At 40.2% G+C, this 20,818-nt stretch overlaps 1 protein-coding gene across 1 annotated transcript in view; it reads right to left on the bottom strand.

The window, feature by feature from the left end:
* The window catches only part of COX10 (cytochrome c oxidase assembly factor heme A:farnesyltransferase COX10), a 93,938-nt gene that overhangs the window by 13,212 nt on the left and 59,908 nt on the right, over positions 1-20,818 (bottom strand). The gene's annotated exons all lie outside the window — the stretch shown is intronic.

Here is a 20,818-nt window from a genome sequence, read left to right as displayed (position 1 = left end):
GGTTTCACTAAAGTTCCAGATCTGGCTACGTCAACTCTTGACAGTGGGGAAGAAACTATTTTTAATAAAGCATCTAAATGTTTGGTGTAGATTTTTATAGCCCCACACAGACCAGTCACCTCATAGTGTTTTATACACAATTGCAAAATAAGCCTAAGCATGGATGTGCACGGATCGTGTTAGAATGCGGAGAAGGAATAAATGTCTGCCTTCAATTTAACTTTTAATTAAATGGACCAGGCCAACAATTTGATAAGCTGGAACATGATTTTACCAGCTTTACAAACCCAATTGTGGATTTTGCCGATTTAATTTAGTGGAATGCAATGTTTATCAGATTTTTCTCACAAGCTTCTGAGCCAAGAAAAAATGTTCTTTTGAATACATGCAGCTTTCAGTGAACCCATTCAAGCACTGATCTTGTAACACTTGGACCTATATTTACACAACAACATTAGTTAAGAAGTGACAGAGTTTTGTCATGTCAATCTAGCACCCTGGAAATGGAGGCAAGCTCATCACTTGATCACTTGGCTCAAGTATCTGTGTAAAGATAGCTGAATGTACTGATGATGAAGTTCAGAGGGAAGGGAAGAGAAAAAGACAGGAATTTTGTTACCACTTCAGATGAGCTATAAAGGATGCTGTACTTTGAACATTGTTGAAACAGAAAATAGCAAAAACAGGACACTGAAACATTTTTTAAAAGCATGTTCCTCAATTGTTCAGTGACACTTCTGAAACATTTTTTTTTTTGAAGCAGACGATAACAGTAAGTTCCCCCCTTTTCAATTTTCATGGATTAATGTGATCTAGAGTTAGGAGTGAGTAGCCATGTTTGATGATACCAAATTGTTCACGGTGCTTAAAACAAAAAGGGATTGTGATGAGCTCCAAAAGAATCTCTCCAAACTAAGCGAACACGAAAACATTAAAATCCAAATGGAAAATCTTGTCTTGTGAATGCAGAACTTGCTTTTAGAAAATATGAATTATATTTTTTATATCTATTTACGCTCTGGACATGCCTTTCTTAGGTTTGCACCACTTTATGAGACATAAAAATAAGTCAAGTGTCAACTCTTTGAGGAGCTGGTAGAACACTCTGTGAAAGCCAATATTATAGGGCTTGAGAGATTTTTACGGAAAAATACAACTACTTGCCTGTAATAGGGCTGGCTGTTATTTACCAATTTTCCATATTACTAAATTGACCCCAGAAGCCGTGATGTGCAAATATCCTTTGCTATTGCAATAGGTGAGGTACAGCTAAAGGCCTAATATTAAAAGCCATGTTCATGCTAGGGAGATGTAAAACTTGAAGCACTTTCTACATGGACTAGATGTTTGCATCTGGAATTTGGAAAGGCTTCTTTCATCCAGGAAACAATATTCTGCAGTATTGACTCTGCAATATTTAATTCCAGAAGGGGAGACCTTTTTTCACAATGTGCAATAGAAAAACAGGAGCACGTTTCCCCCACCCGCCCTTGGAAATTCAATGCAGTCACACTCTGAAGAGTACCTGTGTGACAGTGACAGATCCCACGGGAGACAATATGTTCCATTTCCCTTAGTGTAACATCTGCTCTGTTGACAAGTCATAAGCAGATTTTTTTTTTCTGTTTGCAGACATAGCCTGGGACCTGATGATCCAGCTGGTGTGTTTTATCCATTTCTAAAATCACTAAGGGTGTGGGTGGGTGGGTGGGTGGGTGTAATCGGGAGCTAGGAGAGAACTTTGATGAGGTATGAACAGGATATACGTGGTGTGCTTGATGTACCACCCTGTAAGGCAAAAGGCTGTCAAAGCCAGCTCATATTCACAAAACAAGTAAATTCCATGAAAATTTGCACAGCTGCCTTGTCTTTGGCAGTGCTCTGAACCACCACCTCAAGAGTGCCCAAGGGCACACAACCAGCTTCTGCTGAAGACAGAGAATATTGTTACTTTACAGAACAGGTTATTTCACTTGCTTTTCACAGTTACCAAGCCAGGGCCCTTCATAAGCTACATACAGATGAGCCAGAGTGCAGCATATGCCACCCTACTTTTTTTTAACTTCACTTCAAGAAAGGAAGCACAGAGAAACAGCTGCACATTTTAGAACATAGAACATACCCAAAGCCATAGCAGTAATCAGTGTGTCTACCTTGAGAGCTGCTTTCTGCATAGTGGACTCTATTGGTTAAAAGGACATCTCTATTCCAGAAATCAAATTATGAACATATGCCCCTGGTCTATTTGGGCTGGCAGTGGATCTTTGAGGTCTCGGGTAAAGGTCTTTCCCAGCCCTGCTCATTCAGCTCCTATTCAACACAATATACCAAGAACTGAATGTGGAAAATGATGCATGGGAGGCATAATAGGAACCTGCTGAAGGATAGGGTACAAAAATAAAATGGTAATAAAATGGAATTTGCTCCTCCACTGAGCTATGGGAACCATTTTCTTAGGCCTCTGCTTCTGCACAGCCAGTTTAGTTTTAAAAGATGCTGTCTGTCATTATTACTATTATTTAAATCACCATCACATTATGGCAGGAAGGAGAAGCAACCTGTGTCAAGGAAGCCCATGACCTTTGCATAGCTAAGAGCCACTGTCTGTGTATTATTTGGTGCACCATGTAATCTTAAGGAATATGCAACATGCCTCCCCCTTGGCTCTGCAAGGATTACATCTCACAGGCAGTGGGAGTGACTAAAAGCTTACTGGGGAAAGATACACCTGAATGGAGTGAATAATCAGAGAGCCTTTTCCGTCCAAAGCTCACTGACATTTGTCTCTAATAGCGTTTGGCTGGGGCAGAGCCCCTCTAACCTCATGCCATCAACAGGGACTGCAGGACAGTGAACTAAAAAGGCTGCTTTCCTGCTTATTTAGATCAAGCTGCCACTGACACAGCAGGGCTTCCCAAAAATTGTCTGTCAGTCTGGGAAAGAACCATTCAATGATAGCTTTGGTGGGAAGGCAATCCCCTGTGAGTAAGAATCAAGTATCCATGCCTTGCACAATTGCTATGCATTCATATGGAACCCTACTCATCCTGGGCAGTGGACAGCAGCCGGTATTACAAAACCAAACCAGAACCACAGAGGGTTTTTTTTGGCACCTAATTCATGTGAGACTATAAATCCTTTGAATCAAGGGCTTTTGTTACAATGAACTGGTTAAACTGTGTTTATATTTTATTGTTTTGAGACAGCTAAATACTGTCTTCCAGTGCTGAATAGCAACATGATCATGGACTTATTTCTGAATTTATCCAGGTCCATCATAATGTATTGCTCAGCAGCTCTCACTGTGCCATGAAAGAAAGAAAAAAATCGATCTATAGGAACTGGCAGACAACACAGTTGGTGAAAACAGGCTTCCGCTGTTCTTTACAAACATAATTAAGAAATGAATTGGAGGTTGAGGGAGCTACAGATTGGACATCCATAAATTAAGCCTAAAAACAGACATTGATTAACTTCTCAGCCCTTATTACACTTTCTCTGCTGCATAAATGGAGATGTAAGCATGCATGCACGCACACGGTCGTTGAACTCAAGTGCATTCAAGGAAATGCTTGTGCAATTCAACCTTCCAATATTATGGAATTTTGATTATTATTTTATTATAATAATAAATAATGGAATCTCACTAATGGGTACATGTATACCTCCATCTGAACAGGAGCGACAACACCAGCAGCATAAGGGGCCCATTTGTGAGAGACAAAATGCCAGAGCTTTGTGCTTGAGCACTGCTATTTCATTTGGCAGCACAGCCCTGAGCCTCCAAATGGAAGAAATGGCATGTTGAATCAAGCACTGTACATAGCAACTTGGTTGCACACCACTGTTCCAAAATGGACTCTTAATTGTCAACATGCTCAAGGCAGCTTATCCAAAACTGAAGTAAACTCAAAGTGAAGGATAACACTTTCAGAAAATCAGGCACTCTGCCCCACCTTGGGAGAACTGATAGCAACAACATCACAAATGTCTCCTCAGAAGAATGCTGCAATGAGTTTGATGGGACTTACACCCAGGTAAGTGCGGAAAGGATTGCAAGATAAAATGTTCAGGAAGCCATAATTACGTAGGCTTCAGGTAACTACACAGATCACCCAAACTCTAATATGTGGCAGCAGACGGTGCATTAAGGATGAATTTCCCCCATCTTGCTAACAAATGACCGTATAAATATTTTATTTTATCTAACATGGTCTTAGCTCATTTTTCCAGTTCCCACGGCAGCTTCTATAAAAAAACAAAACTAAACTAAAAAGAGAGAGCATAAGGGTAAAACAACAGTAAAAAACAAAACAAAAACCTGTTCTTTATCTAGACTCCTACCTAACAGGCAAGACAACAACCCTGAGACTGTATTCATATTCTATAGTGCTCCATGGCATACTCTTTAACACATGCATTGAGACAGCTATCTGCAATGAGACAAAATAGGCATCAACCAGGCAAATGCCCCTAACCAGCTGGCAATGCTAGTATATACATTTGCATTTAATTAGCCTTCCTTCCTTCCAGTGGTACCTCGTGTTGCGAACCATCCTCCTTACGAATTCTTTGGGTTACGTGCTCCGCTAACCCGGAAGCAGATGCCCCTTGTTGCGAACTTTGCCCTGGGATGCGAGCGGAAACTGCGCTCCGGCAGTGCGGCAGCAGCAGGAGGCACCATTAGGGAAAGAGTGCCTCATGTTATGAGCAGTTTCCGGTTACGAATGGACCTCTGGAATGGATTAAGTTCGCACCCGGAGGTACCACTGTACTTTTTGGTTGCAGGTACACCAGCAATGAAACACTTTTCTCCCGCAAAGCTATAGTTTCATTTTTGCTGCTGACAATGGGAACAATTTTAAATTAACTTTGCTTTCATTATGTTCTGCGCCAACAGGTAAGTGGGAGCATGACAGTAAAGGTGAGATGGATGCTCCCCAAGACAGGAATTTCATCTGCGTACAACACTGTCAAAACAGTTTATTGTAATAAAAAGAGTCATTGTGAGCACGTTTTTTAAAATGTCAACACTGCACTGATTAGGAAAGGCAGAATCACCAAACAAGTTGTTGTGAAGACAGAACATGAATGAAAGATAGAAGCCTTAATGATGCTGGAAAGGTTTTCAATTTGATGATTCATTTGAACAATGTATTCACATATTGGTTTCTGAGGCAGAAGTGTTAGGCATATAACCTTCAATTAGTTATAAATGCAAACAGACTTCACAAGCCTATTTTTCCCCTTGTCAACATTGTCTCATATAATGCTGTTCAGACTTGAAAGGCTGGGTCCCTCCTACAGTTTCGGCTACATTCACGTAAGCAAAGCTAAACCACATTAAGTACATCTGTAGGGGATGTTTGGGCATAATTACCACACCACTGTACTGTTCACACTTGCAGAGCGGTGTTGTGGACAAGTTTTGAAAGCCCTACGATCTTTAGAAGCAACTTTTCCCAAGGTACCATTGTGTCCTCTACTGAAAGCAAAGACCTGCATCTTTGCTGTGCTCTCAATGCATTAAGTATGCAGTTGCTCTAGAGCTCTAGACCAGTGTTTCCCAACCGGTGTTCCGCGGCACACTACTGTGCCGTGAGACATCGGCTGGTGTGCCGTGGGAGGGAGGCGGGCGAGAGGCGGCGGCGGCGAGGATCCGGCGGGGGTGGGGGGAGCGGGGGCCGTCGCGCGCAACCGAACTCACTTGGCGCGCTGCCGGCTTGTCCTCCTTCAACCCGGGTCGGGCCAGGCCTGCTCACGTCCCCGGATCCCCTAGCAGCAGCCGCACGCTCTCCAAAAGCGCAACGCTGCGCGCAACCGCTCGGCCAGCTGGTGCTCTGCGACTCCGCCCTTTCCCCTCCCAGCGCCGGAGGGTTCGTGCGACCGCAGCTGTTCCCTTTCGCAGCGCGCGGGAAACAATTCCAGGCCGATTGCCTTGTGCCGAAAAGCACCGCCTCTCCTTCCAGCTCAGGCCCGGGCCGCCGGCTCCCCGAATGACGTCACGGGGGCGGGGCTTTAATGGTGGTGTGCCGCGAGATTTTTTTCCGGTAAACAGGTGTGCCGTTGCCCAAAAACGTTTGGGAAACACTGCTCTAGACACCTTCTCCACAGCAGGTTCATGGATGGTGAAACTTCAGTAATTTCTACAGATAACTGATGCCTTTACTTTTAGAAGTCATATAGTTATCGTATTATTGCAGATGTATGCATGTTTCAGTAGTTGAACCTAAAGGCATTTGTGAGAGAAAAGCATGTCCGTTTCCATGGGAGCCCCCTCCCCTTATTTCCACTTCTTACCACACTCAGCATCACTCTGGAGGGTCTTCTAATTCTCAACAACATTTTAAAAGTCCCCCCCAGGGGTCTACACTGGGAAGAGGGAGATGAGAAAGCCCTGATCTATGAGCAGATGTTCACCCACACATCCAGCTCCAGAATTTTATTATCTAACCTTTTTAATAAGTCACGAGTCCTCATGACGAAGGAAGGCTATTTAAAGACCTAAAGCAAATATACAATGACCACTAATTTTCAAAATTTATGACTTTTTTATGATTTTGCACAATTACAGTTAGTAACATCAGGGTCTTTGCCACCCAAGCCATATAGAACACTCGCCTACAGTACAAGGAAACACTTCCTGAAGTAACCAAATTGTTCAAATTTCAGAGGGAGATAGGCATCCACAAGGAGGTGGAATGGACTGAGAGGGAGAACCTTACCAGTCTCAACCTTTGGTAGAAATCAATATAGGAGTACTTTTGGCTATGCTAGGGTAATCTTTCCCATATCAAAATGCAACCAGGGCAGTACCCTGTCACTCATTAATTTACAACACAAATGGCTCTTGTGCTTTGCCTGGTACTGATTATCCCACCAAGTGCATACAACTACCTTTTAAAAGAACACACACCTGGCATCTATGGCCATTTTGCTAACAAATAAAAATCCCTTCCAGTAGGCACCTATATCCTTTGTTTTATAAAAATTAAAACTGCCTCTTGGACCCCTGGAGATAAGTTCTGCTGGCAGGCACTCAGTCTGACTCTTGAAACTCTTTGTGCCAGTACCACCTGCGGATGCACTACTGTGGTGTATCACAAGTCTGCCATCACAAGTTCCCAGCATGCATGAATCTAACACACCTGAACCTACTGTCTTGAGAAATATTGTATCACCCATGTGGTTGGAAGGTCATCTCTGGTGTTGCTGAGTGGGGGAAATGTTTCCATGAACTGCAGAGTTTCATGGTTAGAGTTACATTTTAAGGTCCAGTGTGTTTTCCTGCTTTTCCTTCATGGTTTTCAGATAGGAAATGTTTATATTTGAAATACTGAAACACTTGCAGATTTTGTGGGGCCTGAAGTACATCTGTATTCTTTATTTTTATTTATATTTTGGTGTATCCCCTTTACATAGAGACTGTACTGTGATATATGCAAAGTCACATTAGTTTATGTTGGGTGCGGGGTGGGGTTTGTGTAAAGTTAAAACTTTTGACGGAGAAGGCTTCCCCTTTATTTATTTTCAGCTTTGTGGTGGTAGTGTGAACATGTGTGCACAATGGGGGGAAATAAAATAAAATAAAGCAAAATCCACTTGAGTAAATGTGCTTTGAAAAGACATGCAGAGTATCTGCAAGCCAATACAAACAATATAATCAGTACAACAAACTGATAATACAATACATCTACTTATGCCAAGAACCAGGAAGAAGCAACCAAACACGATAGAAAAGCATGGGCAGATCTTAACTCTGAGCAAAAGAATGAGTCATTAACTAGAGGTGGAGCAACAATAACCATGACATGGTTCAAACCTAGCCATCATCATCTTTACTTTCCCACAATTCCCATGTGGTAGGTTGGCATTAGCCTTCACACAGAGATGTATCTGCTTGCCTCCACAAGGTTTGGACTAACTTGAAAATTACAATGAAGGCAGCATTCATAACAAATTAAGGCGTCACCACAAATAATCAAAACCTGGCAATTCCTCAGTGCTGAAAGCACACAGCAACTTGCTCAGCACATCTTTTGAGGGAGTTATATTTACATCTGGAGTAATGCAAACCACATTTACTAGTATTTTCAGAAGGGATGAATAATTTAGTAATAAAAATAATAAAAGTGAAACTAAATCTGGAAGAAATATGCCTCATACCAGTAGCTGTTTTGTGGAAGATTTTTTGTTTGTTTGTTTTGAAGAAAAATAAACAAAAATCTGAAGCCCATAAGCTAACTCTTGTTATAGGCACATAGTGTCAGAATTACAACAGATCAACAGCCCATCTGTGTGTGACCACCAGCCATTCAACAAATAGACCCAAAGCTTTAAATCAACACCGTTGTAAAATTGCACATTATGTAATCATTTAATGAAGCTGTATGTGGTGCTTGTCACCTACAAAACGCTTAAACACAGAAAGAGAAAAATATGTTTTTACATTCAATTACTGGTTTTAATCAGAAATTTCCTTCTTGTCTAATGAGATATATCTTCTAATTAAAAGGGAGAAAAAAGCTATAAGCACAAGGATTACAGATTTATTGCTAAAGCTACCTTTTCTTGCTTGATGGGGGACACAGAGGCAATATCAATTACAGCCTTTAAAAGCAGGAAAGCTGGTGTCACACTTTTTGTCACCATCTTTCCCTGGCTTTCAAGCGCTTATGAACAAGCAGGAAAACTGATGATGAGATCTGCTCTCGCAAAGACACAGAATTACATTAACCAACAGTGTAATGAAGTAAAAGGGCACTCATTTAAGCAAACAAAGTGGGCATTACATGAGGAAGAAAAAATACTAATATGCATATTCACTTATTTCCTCACTCGCTCATGCAAAAAGGTTCATGACTCATGAAAAAGACTGGAGGCTGTTTGGTTTTAAAATTGAAATGCAAAACTAAATTACAGCTTTAATTGAGAACTCAGGCTTCCTCCCATCAATCCAGGGCATTGGGAGAAGGAGTTCCTCTCGGCCACTCATGCCTAAAGCCTGAGAGATGGTGCTGCCCTTGGAGGGAGGCACAAAAATGAGAAATCCTGTCAACTCTTTTCGATGAATTATTTAACTCTCTCTCTCTACGTTAGAAATAAATAAATTAGGGGTATGCCTGTTCTTGGACATCTAGAGTTGTATTAATCTTCTCAACATAGTAGTTGGTGCCAGGTCAAGAAGGGCAAAATGCAGCAGAAAGCCCTCTATGCAAGTTCTTGGCAGAATGCTGAGCATCTCAGCTATAATATTTGGCTTCAAGCCACCAGGCAATAGTAAGGCAAATAAAGAACCCCAAATCTGCCATTGTTGTAATCTGTACAGACTTTTGAGTTTCTAATGTATTAAATGTAGAATTATTAAGATCCTCAGGCATTAGAGGTAAAACACACTTATAAAACTGATAAGAGATTGAGGACAGCTAGAAAAAGTATCTCAAGCAACTCTTTCCCCCTTTGATTTCTCTTTTAGGACAATGTTCCCCTTCTTTCATTATACTTTACCATCAGCTACTTTATGCTGGCTGCAAATATTCATAACCACATGAAAAAAATATTTTGGAATATATTTTGGGTTAGAGTTCAATCAGACCTTACACTGCAGGGGAAAAAATGTTCTAGGCAGCCTGTGGAATACCTGAAAGTTAGTGTGTGGATATATAATTTTGAAAACTGCTTGGGTGGCAGGGAGTGGGCAGGGGTAATGAGGAAATTCAGAAGAATATCCCTCTAAATTATCTCTATACAACTATCTCTAAATAACTACATCTAAAATGCTTTTGCTAAAAATTTTAAGCTGGGTTGTAAACTCCCGAAATAGTACAAACATACAACAAAGATATTGATAATTGCATACATCCTTCTAGCTGAGAAGGGGGCTAGTTCTACCAAGTGGTAAAGTGGAGCTCCTAAAACTCCATAGGGACGTAATAAATGGCTCCATGTTTAAAAGCACTTAAGTAAGGAATTTTGACGGTCATCATAATATTTTATCTCCTGATAAAAGGATTTAACAACCAATTGTCTGAAAAGGCAGAGTTGTCTTTGATGTGCACAGGCTTAGAAAAGAAGCACTCTTGAGCTGCTAATATCTCTTTTTGTCTACATGGCAATCCAGACTCATCAGTAATAACTTGAAGGTGGTCTTGATTGATCTTGATTGTTGGAGAGAGATGGAGAATGGACAGTAGGCCGAATATCCCAACACAATGGTGCATTTCTGTTAACTTGCAGACAATTCATGGATGGCACATAACAATAACCCAAATATGACTTAGCATGAAATAGCAGATGTGCAGACTACCAAAGAGGATATTGTGGTAGCTTTTCTCCTTCCCTGTCATTCATCTGCTGTGCTGAGATAAGGAATGTCTAATGTATAGACATGTTTAGCAGGCATGTTTAAAAATTGTCTAGTATACTAATGATAATCTGGCTAGAGAAAAATTACTAATTTAACAAAGGATACTAAACTCAGCACTCAAATCTTAAATCGGATTTCTGACATAAAGTATTATTATCATTATGTATTATATTGGTTATTGTATAAATAGTTAACCTGTGTTTCAGCAACCTATCAGTATGCATGTTTTTCAGGAAATACATTAATCAAAAACTTAGAATCTTAAAAAAAACCCCACACAATTATTTAAATAACTTTGATTTTTTTTTTTTTAGTGATCCAATCTGAATGAAAAGGTTTGGAGAAACAAACTGTCTCTTGGACCCTCGAGATGGCATTTCTACTCCAAGCTATTTTACTTCAGTTGCCAGCAAGTCTACTTATTTGCAAAGGAATAAATATTGGCTTCGGTAAAATATCACATAGCTGTGTGAATTTACTTTTTTTGAAGCAAGGAAATAGCTCAATGGATGGCACACCAGCTTTGCTGTCAACAGAGAGTACAGAAGCTGTTGTTTGAAAATGTAATTGACACTGTATTTTAACCAAATTGGAGGCAATTAGCTTTCCCAGATCCTAACCAATGTGAGTTGCAGATGTTCCATCTCCTCTGCTCAGAATTAGTGACTTGAGCAGCACTATAAACAAATCAGCTAGGTTTAAAGTAGTCACTTTGTTTTCTGAAAACAGACCAGTCTATTTTTCAAGCTTACATAATTCAGTGCTGGATCAATACATTTTCATGAATTTTTTTTATTAGGATAGTGAGTGAGCATAAGGCAGGGAACTACAAAGAAATTTAAGGATTGGAATGATGGAACAGAAAGAACTTCTTCTAATCTGTACACCAAAGTTAGCTTTCAATCCTACACCCCCCCAAAAAGCTATCACTAGAACGTATACTACTGTATAAGGAAACCCCAGTTCACACATGTGTGAGGTGAAAGTGTGGTGGGAAGAGTAGCCTGAGGACCTTCCCTCTCCAGTAGAGATGGTATGCAGCGAACCAACCCCCTGGGCAAACTGCCAATTGTGTGATTCTCCTCCTTGAAAAAACAAGGGAAGAATCATATGAACTAGGTCTGAGTGCAGCTCAGAGCAAACCATTCTCCAAGTGTGCAATCCTTATGTAGTCAAAATACAGAGCTATTGCACCTGTATGGTAGAAGGAAAGTGCTGCTTCTACTTTATTTCAATGTTGGCTGAAAGTATGATCCAATGCTAAAAGACACCATCACAACCCATTTTACTTGGAGCTGAATTTGATTGCATTGTTGTTGTTTAGTCGTTTAGTCATGTCCGACTCTTTGTGACCCCATGGACCAGAGCACGCCAGGCACTCCTGTCTTCCACTGCCTCTCGCAGTTTGGTCAAACTTATGTTCGTAGCTTCGAGAACACTGTCCAACCATCTCATCCTCGGTCGTCCCCTTCTCCTTGTTTGATTGCATTACTGTATTGAAATAAGATCTGAGTGCAAATGGTACTGAAGTTTCTCAGAAGGTCAATTTTTTGTGTCAAAAGGAAGTTTCCCCTCCCTGCCAAAAGGATTCTTTGGGGTGGGGTGGGGAGTCTGCCAAAGGCCAATTCTCTTCCCTCTCAGGCCCCAGGCTGCATGCTGCTTTCTGCTGCCAAGGATATTCTCTGGCAGCATGCATATGCCAGCCTTATCTTCATCCATTATTACTAACCTAACATCCTACATATACTATTTGTAAATGCATTCTCTGACTGCCCATCCTTATGTGGCCAAAATGGTACCATCCATACACATGAGAGAAATTACAGTGGAAAGCCCAAGACTTGCATTGTGGGGTTTATTTTTTAAATGAAAAAAAAAAAACAACTCCCCGAAAGTGGGGTGAGGGAGAAGATCTCTAAAACAGGCCGATGGTAACTGAGTGTACTTAGGAAGTAAAAAATGCTGACTTGACTGCTGGAGAGAGAAAAAAAATGAGGGTGAATAGAAAAATCATAGCTGCTTGGCTGAAACAAGGAACAGAAGCACTTCACCAAGAAACAGTGTACAGTGGTACCTCGGGTTAAGTACTTAATTCGTTCGGGAGGTCCGTTCTTAACCCGACACTATTCTTAACCTGAAGCACCACTTTAGCTAATGGGGCCTCCCGCTGCCGCCGCGCCGCCAGAGCATGATTTCTGTTCTCAGCCTGAAGCAAAGTTCTTAACCTGAAGCACTATTTCTGGGTTAGCGGAGTCTGTAACCTGAAGCATATGTAACCTGAGGTACCACTGTATAGCAGGCCCCACCTGTTACTGTAACATAATATTCAAAGCTGCCCATCATCTGTTTTAAATATATAAAAATACCAATACATTATTGTTTTGGGTTTGAATACTTCTTTCTGCTTCCCAATAGTTTTGCTTGCTCTGCTACCCTTTCCCCATTTAGGTTCTAATAGTGTCTGCATATAGCACACTAACTTTTGAAGCCAAAGGCTGGCCTATCACCATCTTCAGGTTCACAGTAATAGCTGCAGACCCTCTTAAATTCTTATGCAGAAAACCTTGAACTGAGCAGCCCATTAGAAATTCATAATGAAGGCAAACTAGCAAATAAGTTAAAACCCAAATTCCACTGCACGGACAGGAAAAGGCCCAGGGTCCCCTTTCAGCAGGATTTATAGCACAATATTCACTGTGACTTTATCAAGAAGATTCCTATAAAATGTGTGAGAGGGCTCTTTGTGTATCTTAGCCTCTGGAATGCAAACTGTGCAGCAACGGCTATTCTAGCAATGCCTAATTAAAGTGTAAGCTCTGGTATCTGACTTGCCAAGTTGATAATGTGTAAGCTGTCCCTTGTTTAAAGGCCTTATAAACTCAACCATTTATAGAAGAAATGCACTTTTTACGTGACTTACTGTAAACAGAACTCAAGGTGCAAGCCATTTACTATCCCTGGCAGTTCGGTAATGGACTTGCTGAGTGGTGTCATTTCTGAAACTACTTGGCACATGTTGAATAACGGGGCTGCTGTGGTTAAGTAAGATAAGGCCCCACTATTAAAAACAGAACTGAGTGCTAGGGAGTTGGATTGTCTTAAAACAAAATGTACAAACACAAATCTGAATAAATTTGACAGACTCCATAAGGGCTAAACACTGAGAAAATGGCAGGCTTATCCCAGAGACAAGATGTATTGCTTCACAAGGCAGGGTGGATATATTCTTTATAAAAATAATCTGGTAGCCCATAAGAAAGATCATTCTTGATGTGTTTTCCCCACTATTAGTTACACTCTGCTTTTGGATATACACCTCTGCAGTCGCAACACACCTACATTCTCATCTGAACAATGCATATAGGCAGATTTATATGGGCAGCTGTGAACAAGGGCAGAAATAAAGACAATGTTCAAATGAGACAGCTTATCTTAGTTGCTTATCCCTATTTCCTTGGCTCTAGTCTTCAGTTCTTCTTGGAGGCTCCCAAAACCCACTTATAGGATATATCCTGGGGATATTGCAGGCAACAGCCTTTCTTGTCACTCAGAATTCTCCCCGGTGCTTGAAAACACAGACAGTTCAACTGAAGTGTTTCACTATCCCTAGGAGGACCTCCTGGTGACAAATTGTCACATACTGCATTTAAGAAACAGCTCAACCATCTGGGGGGGAAGGTTTGCCTCTGTAATTATTAGGACTTGACTTTCTGGAAAGCTGAATTGTTTAGTGACTGTGTTTCAGCAATAGAAGTGGGCAGTGTGTTTTGCTGAAAATCCTACGGAACTATATAGTAATCTACGCTAACAAGTATAAATGAAATGTTCTGCCAGTACTCTGTGCCTTTCTACTCCCATACACTTTCACCACAGATGTATGTTCATCCAGATTAGATTTGCAAGGGTCTTGGATATCAAGGCCACTGGGTATTTGCATGTCTACCATACTAGCTAATTATTTTGGTTTTGTGCCACAACAGACTATACTTCCCCATGGCTAGTTCAGAAGAAAAGGAAGTTGTCTGCCATTATTTCTTTTTTTTTTTTAAAGAAAAAAATGGAATTGGCATAAATGGTACATCCCCAAAGGTCTGTTCATATTGGAGGTCATAATCAGAAGGATTATGGTATACAATTGCTGTACTCCTTCAAACGAACAGGGCCCTACCTCCTACTGCGCAGCTGACACAGGAGGCTAAGACAACTCCATTAGGAGTGCATATCGCTACTCAGCAGTGGTCCGCAGAAGCAGATGGAGGGCTATTTACTCAAATGCACCATGACTCCTGGCTTATACATGAGCATCTGGGATGTTTCCTAACGTGATGTGATGCACAATGCACTCAAATTTATCAACTGTCCCACATGCAATTAAAGGCCCTGATAAATAATTCCATGGCAAAGGCCTCACAGCTGAATTGAAAAGCAGCAAGGCGTGAGGGGTCAAATGTTTCCGCGGGATTTCTATTTAACAAACAGAACTGCTTATAAAGGAATGTCTCTACTGCGCTGCTGCAGAGTTTTTTCACACAGCACAACCAACTGAAACAGGGAGCTGAGTAGCTGGCAAATACTGCCGTCTCCATTTAAAGTGCAATAATTTTGTATCTTGCATGGAGAATCAAAGAAATACACAAACAAACACAAATCCACACCCAGCCACACATATGTATCTTAAAAACAGTTATCAGGTTCTGTTTATGAACATAAAACAGGAACTCTCATTGACCATAAAGGATGTAATCAACACTATGTGTGGATACATAGCTACTGCCATTCCTATTCCCTTTGGGAAAGCAAGATAGTAAGCATTACAGCAATCCATTAGTTCATCCTTTGATGTGGGTTTTATTCTCTTTAAACTGTGTTCTAGCCTTAAGGATTTTTCCTTCATTGCCTGTAAATGCAGCTATCTGAAGCAGGGGAGTGAATAAGCGTCCTGCTGCTTAAAATGCAAGGGCAACATTTTCACGAGTAATTGGACATGTCAAAATATAAAACAGCCTTATTAAAATTTCTTGTTTACAACACTCAGGCAATGCCAGCTTCCCACTCTTCAGAGGAAATGCATGGAAGAAAAGGAACTCAGCAGGAAAGAACACACTTGTTTTCATACAGTTATATTAAAAGTTGCATACCTCCAGGATAAACATTATTTGAAAAGAACACTGCTGTGGTGTCGCTTCAGAACTATGTTGTTTTCAAACGGGAACATCTCTTCCTCCCCACATCACGTTAAACAAAAGCATTTGCAACTTCAGTTCTGAGCCAGTTATCCAGTAACAAATTTTTAACAAACCAGTAATATTTGAAACGTAAGAAGCTGCATCATATTGAATCAGAACACTGGTCCTTGTTGCTCAGTAATGTCCACACTGACCAGTGGTGGCTCTCTAAGATTTCAGACAATAGTATCTGCAAGCTCTACCTTTAGATGCTGGGGATTGAACTTGGAACCTTTTGCATGCAAAGAAGAACTCTACCGCTCTACCGCTCTACTACAGTCTTTTGCGAATTCACATGCATTTAAGAACTCAGCTCAAGGGCATCCCTTCAGTGTCATTGGCCCAGTCCTGTGGAGTACTCCACCAACAGACTTTTCTATTCCTCCAGGTCTATGCAGGCAATTAAGAGTACACCCTTCCACAATGATTAATTGAGATATGTTTTTAACTTTTTGATGGCTTTATTGTATTATTGCACTGTTTTGTTTTTATAGCTGTAAACCACTTAAAAAAACAATTTTTATTAAAGATTTTCTTGGGTTACAAAAGTATGTGCAATTGTCTCTATTTTCAGGTCATAAGTCTTTTCTATTGATAATTTGCTGTAAACCACTTTGATATTTTTCATGCTATAGCTAGCAATATACAATTTTTAATATATATATATATAAATAAGACTAAATTTGGGGGAGTTCATTCTGCCAATGATGTCAGTTCCACTGGCGGGCAAAAAAAGATCAGATTTTACCATTAATTGTTATTTTCTTGTTGAATTGTTCTTCTATCCTGAAGGAGCTTCCTATAACCAGTGCTGATCATGAAATGAAATGAAGAGTAACAACTAAGCTTCCCTGGTTTTTGGATAGTATGAGAGTCAATTTAAGATGATAATCTTCAACCTAATATGGTTTAGAGCACTGGTCCCTTATTAAGTGTGAAAAGGCTCAGATTATAATATAACAAAATGCACAAAAATGTAATACATCATAATTTAACTACAAATAAGGGCTTATGTTACTGTTAGAATGTAGGGTGTGCATCTATCGAAAAGGTCTGATTTGAGAAAGTTTTAACTTTTGTTATGCCAAATAAGTTAAAATATAACAACAAAGGAATCAAGTTGTTGGTTTTTCCCCAACAGGAATTTTAAAGTGTGTGACAGGTGAAAGGAGACATACAGGCATGTTGAAATGATGGAGAATGCTGTGTTTACTCTGGTTTCTTTTACCACCATCAAGTTAGCTTTCTGACTGTGGGGCAGGAGCTGCCCTGTCCTCCTGGCCTGGGCACTGTCATCTGCTCTGCTCCTGATTCTGATGGGCAGGGTGGGGGAGAAGGGGGTATCTCTAGGGAGAGCAAGACAGGTAGAACTGCCACCACCACCATGAAGTTGCTGCTATTCTATACAGTCAGAATCTGCAGAGGCAGACCTTGTAAAACTATGTTTTAAGAACTGTAACTTTAAGAACTTCCTTTATTTAAAAGCATTTATAAACTGCTTAATAGTTTTTTAAATCTCTTAATTTTCACTTGACCTTGCTTTGCTTTCCACCCTCTCATTCCTCATTTCCTTGTGTGGGGCAGGGCCTTAGTAGTGATTTTTTTAAAAAAATCGCATAATACTAAAAAGTGATATTTCTCTCTCTCTCTCATACAATAAAACATGTTAAAACAATGAGCAATCTCAGTGCAGTAACATTTATAAAAACACACAGTAAAGCCTGGATTGAAGAACTGCAGCATCAGTATCATAAAGCTGTCCGGAACGACTGGAATGAATAAAAACATTTTTATCTACTGCATAATTAGAGTGAAGTTGGTGCCAGGCATGCCTTTCTTTTATCATGGAGAGTTTTCTAGAGAAGGGAGTTACTATAGAGAAGGCCTGTGTCTGTCTTTCATATGGGAAGAGGTGGCCCTTTAGGTAGTAGGGTCATGGGCTGCACAGGGCTTCGTAAGGTCAAAACAAACACTTTAAATTAAACCATCATTTAAAAACTGGCAGCTAGAAGCAGTGTTGTGTGTTCACACCTTCCTGCTTTTGTTAATGCTCTGGCTGCTCAGTTGCCTCCAGGAAGGCTGGTGTAAACCCTAGGGCCGATCTGGGAGAGAGCAACAGGCATGTTTGAGGGGTGGTGGAAAGATGGAGAAAAAGGGGAAGTTATGGCATGTAAGCTGAAGTCATTCTGCTCACACAATGACTTTGTTAGTTGCAACCCATACACAGCAGGGCTAGATTTGGAGCGTAAGTAAAAACACCCAAATGGCAGAGTGCTCCCTGGACATTTGGCTATATAAACAGGCTATAGCTGATTTCAGAATCATTCACACTGAAAGAGAACTGAAGTTTTGTGAGGAGGAAGGGATATCTAGCTTGAAGACATTGAAAACTGTCACAACAGAGAAATGTAGACTGGGCTATTTCAATCTTTGGGTTGATGTAGCTTATTTGGACTGGCTTTGCTCAGATAAAGTACATATGAGCACAAGACCCTTCACATGTATCAATAAAATCCTATAGAAATACAACCAAAGCAAAGTGAAGGAAGGAAAAATACCTAAAAGGGAGTTCCCTAAAACTGGAGGGTTGTTTTTTTTCTTAATAAAAAGGTATCCAGAAATCTCTAAAGGGGATGAATAAAGATGAACATCTGGAGGAAGCGAGCCCACGGCAAAGGGCCCATTGTTTGCTAATTTGAAGATAGAATCAAAAGATATATAAGAAGTCAGCTGCAGATCTTCTGTAGAAGAAGAAGAAGAGTTTGGATTTGATATCCCGCCTTTCACTCCCTTTAAGGAGTCTCAAAGCGGCTAACATTCTCCTTTCCCTTCCTCCCCCACAACAAACACTCTGTGAGGTGAGTGGGGCTGAGAGACTTCACAGAAGTGTGACTGGCCCAAGGTCACCCAGCAGCTGCATGTGGAGGAGCGGAGACGCGAACCCGGTTTCCCAGATTACGAGACTACCGCTCTTAACCACTACACCACTACACTGTGTGTAGTGTACATCCATGACTTTTAGTTACCAGCTTTACTGGCAATGGTTTTTGCTGTTAAGTAGCCTGTGTAAAATTTGTGCAAAAGAGCATTTCCTCTGTGAGTAGGTGACTTCAAGATTTATTGCACCAATGGGTTAAATTAAGATGATGAGAATAGAATAGACCAAAAATTAAATTTGATAAGAGTCAAATGTATCATCAAAACAAGAACACTTTTGAAGATGCTCCAGAACTCTTTTTACATGCCCCAAATATTTTTGGAATGGTGCAAGACACCAGCCTTTTAAATACAATTTGCCCATTTTTCTGTTTTGATTAACATTCAGTTTAACTAGAAAAGTCTGAACCCTGGGAAAATACGTAGCAGAAGATTGCAGCTCTCAAAGTGCGTTGTTTTGGCCAGCTGAAGAAATAATGCCAGTTGACGTCTAGCTTGAAGTCTATAAGGACTTAGGCCAACATCATTCAAGGTTAAGTGACACTTTAAAGAACATTAAATTAGCTGTTGACAGTTGGATAGATAGATCGATGAGTGATTGCCTTGGAGTCCCCACAATGACCACAAAGGGCAGAGAAGAGAAGAGAGTATAATAAAGTTTCAAGTTTGGTGAATATGGTTCTGACCAAATGAAATTGCCATGACTTAAATGTATGCCTTTGGAAACTTGTGTCTCTGATTATTTAATCTAAATGGTCATTTGTTCCTTCTCTGTGCTGGTGATAAACATAGTCAAATAGCGTTTAGGATACAAAAACGCTGATAATTTTTTTTATATGGAAAACCCAATCCTATGTACATACCAATGTTTCCCACAGCAAATAGGTGAACTGTGGACAAACAGATGTGCACTTAAATACTTGTGTTCATATCACTCTGGCTGAACATGGGACTGCTGTACCCTTTATGCCCTCTAGTATTTTTTGTGGGAAACACTGTTGTATATATCGAACAGGTTTTTCACGTAAAGTACGGTGCTGCTCTGAAGACAGCACAGATGTGGGAGAAAAGCTTTAATTTTACTTGGGGGTGAGAAAGGAGGAGGAGTTTAAAGTTTACACACACACTGACCTAAGCAAATTCAAGACACCTCCATTCAATTGAATCTTGGCTCAGCCTAGTTTTTGGCTCACTGTGTGCTCAACAGATGTTCTCATTAGAATATTCCCCATGATGTTTTTAAAATAAAATTAACTGAACTTAGAAATCTGTAATTAGCACCATCTTACAGAACAAATCAGAACAAGTTTACCAAAGTACTCTATTTACAATGAGAGTGAGTTTACCCCCAGGGCTTGCTTTACTATTTTGTTTCAATTTTCATGTAATTTCATCCATCACTTTTTTTCAATCCTCCAAAGATGATGGATAAAACACAGAAATAAATAGGACCAACTGTTCACAGATGCCTAAGGGAAAACATAATTTTGTTATAAATAATCCTTGGCACAAATCATGGAAATGCTATCTGAAAATTGTTTGTTGAATAGTTTATGAATACGGGCTTTAGCTTCAAGTTTGCAAATAAGGTGTAGTGCTCCCCAACCTTCGTTAAGTTGGAACCCAATCCTATACAAAAAACTGAACAGATATACAAACAGAAATCAAGGTTGCTTTAAGTTTCTGCTCAAACAGGAGCCCCATGGGATACTGCCTTTTATTTGTATGTATACATGGAGCAGAAAGCATGCACAAAAGGTGACACATGTTTCAGAATTCTTCTTGTAAAACATCATAAGAAGTTTGATTCCTGCTTTATGATTTGTCATAAAGGGGAAAAACTAAGAAATACAAATTGATAACGATTTATACAGAATGAAAGAATGGGCATTTCATATATATAATGTTTAGTGTGTTTTTTCCTAGGTATAATCAAAAATAGCAAACCCAACCATCTAATTATTTTCAGGAAAAACAAAGGTTAGATGTTACAGTGAAACAAACAAACCAAAAATATACAAAGGAGCTCCATCACTAAGTGTGATAAGTGGTGGTATTAGGATATGGAGAGAATGTAGGGCAAAACCCTGTTCCAGAAGGTGCCAGAGGGGGCATTTTCCCAAGCACTTCTAGCTGTTGTCATATTAGGCTGCTTTGGCTCCTGTTTGTGAGACAAGCCAAGTTGTTAAAATGACTGGCATGCCCTTAGACACTCTGGGATAATGGATCTTCCCAAGGATGTCCTGTTTTTCCACAACGGTTCTAATCTGTTTGATTGTGATTCTGTGGT

Source organism: Podarcis liolepis, assembly GCF_965112155.1.
Source record: "Podarcis liolepis genome assembly, chromosome: 2".
NCBI lineage: Eukaryota > Metazoa > Chordata > Lepidosauria > Squamata > Lacertidae > Podarcis > Podarcis liolepis.
The sequence above is the reverse complement of the archived record's forward strand: the minus strand, read 5'-3'. Positions and strand labels throughout refer to the sequence as shown.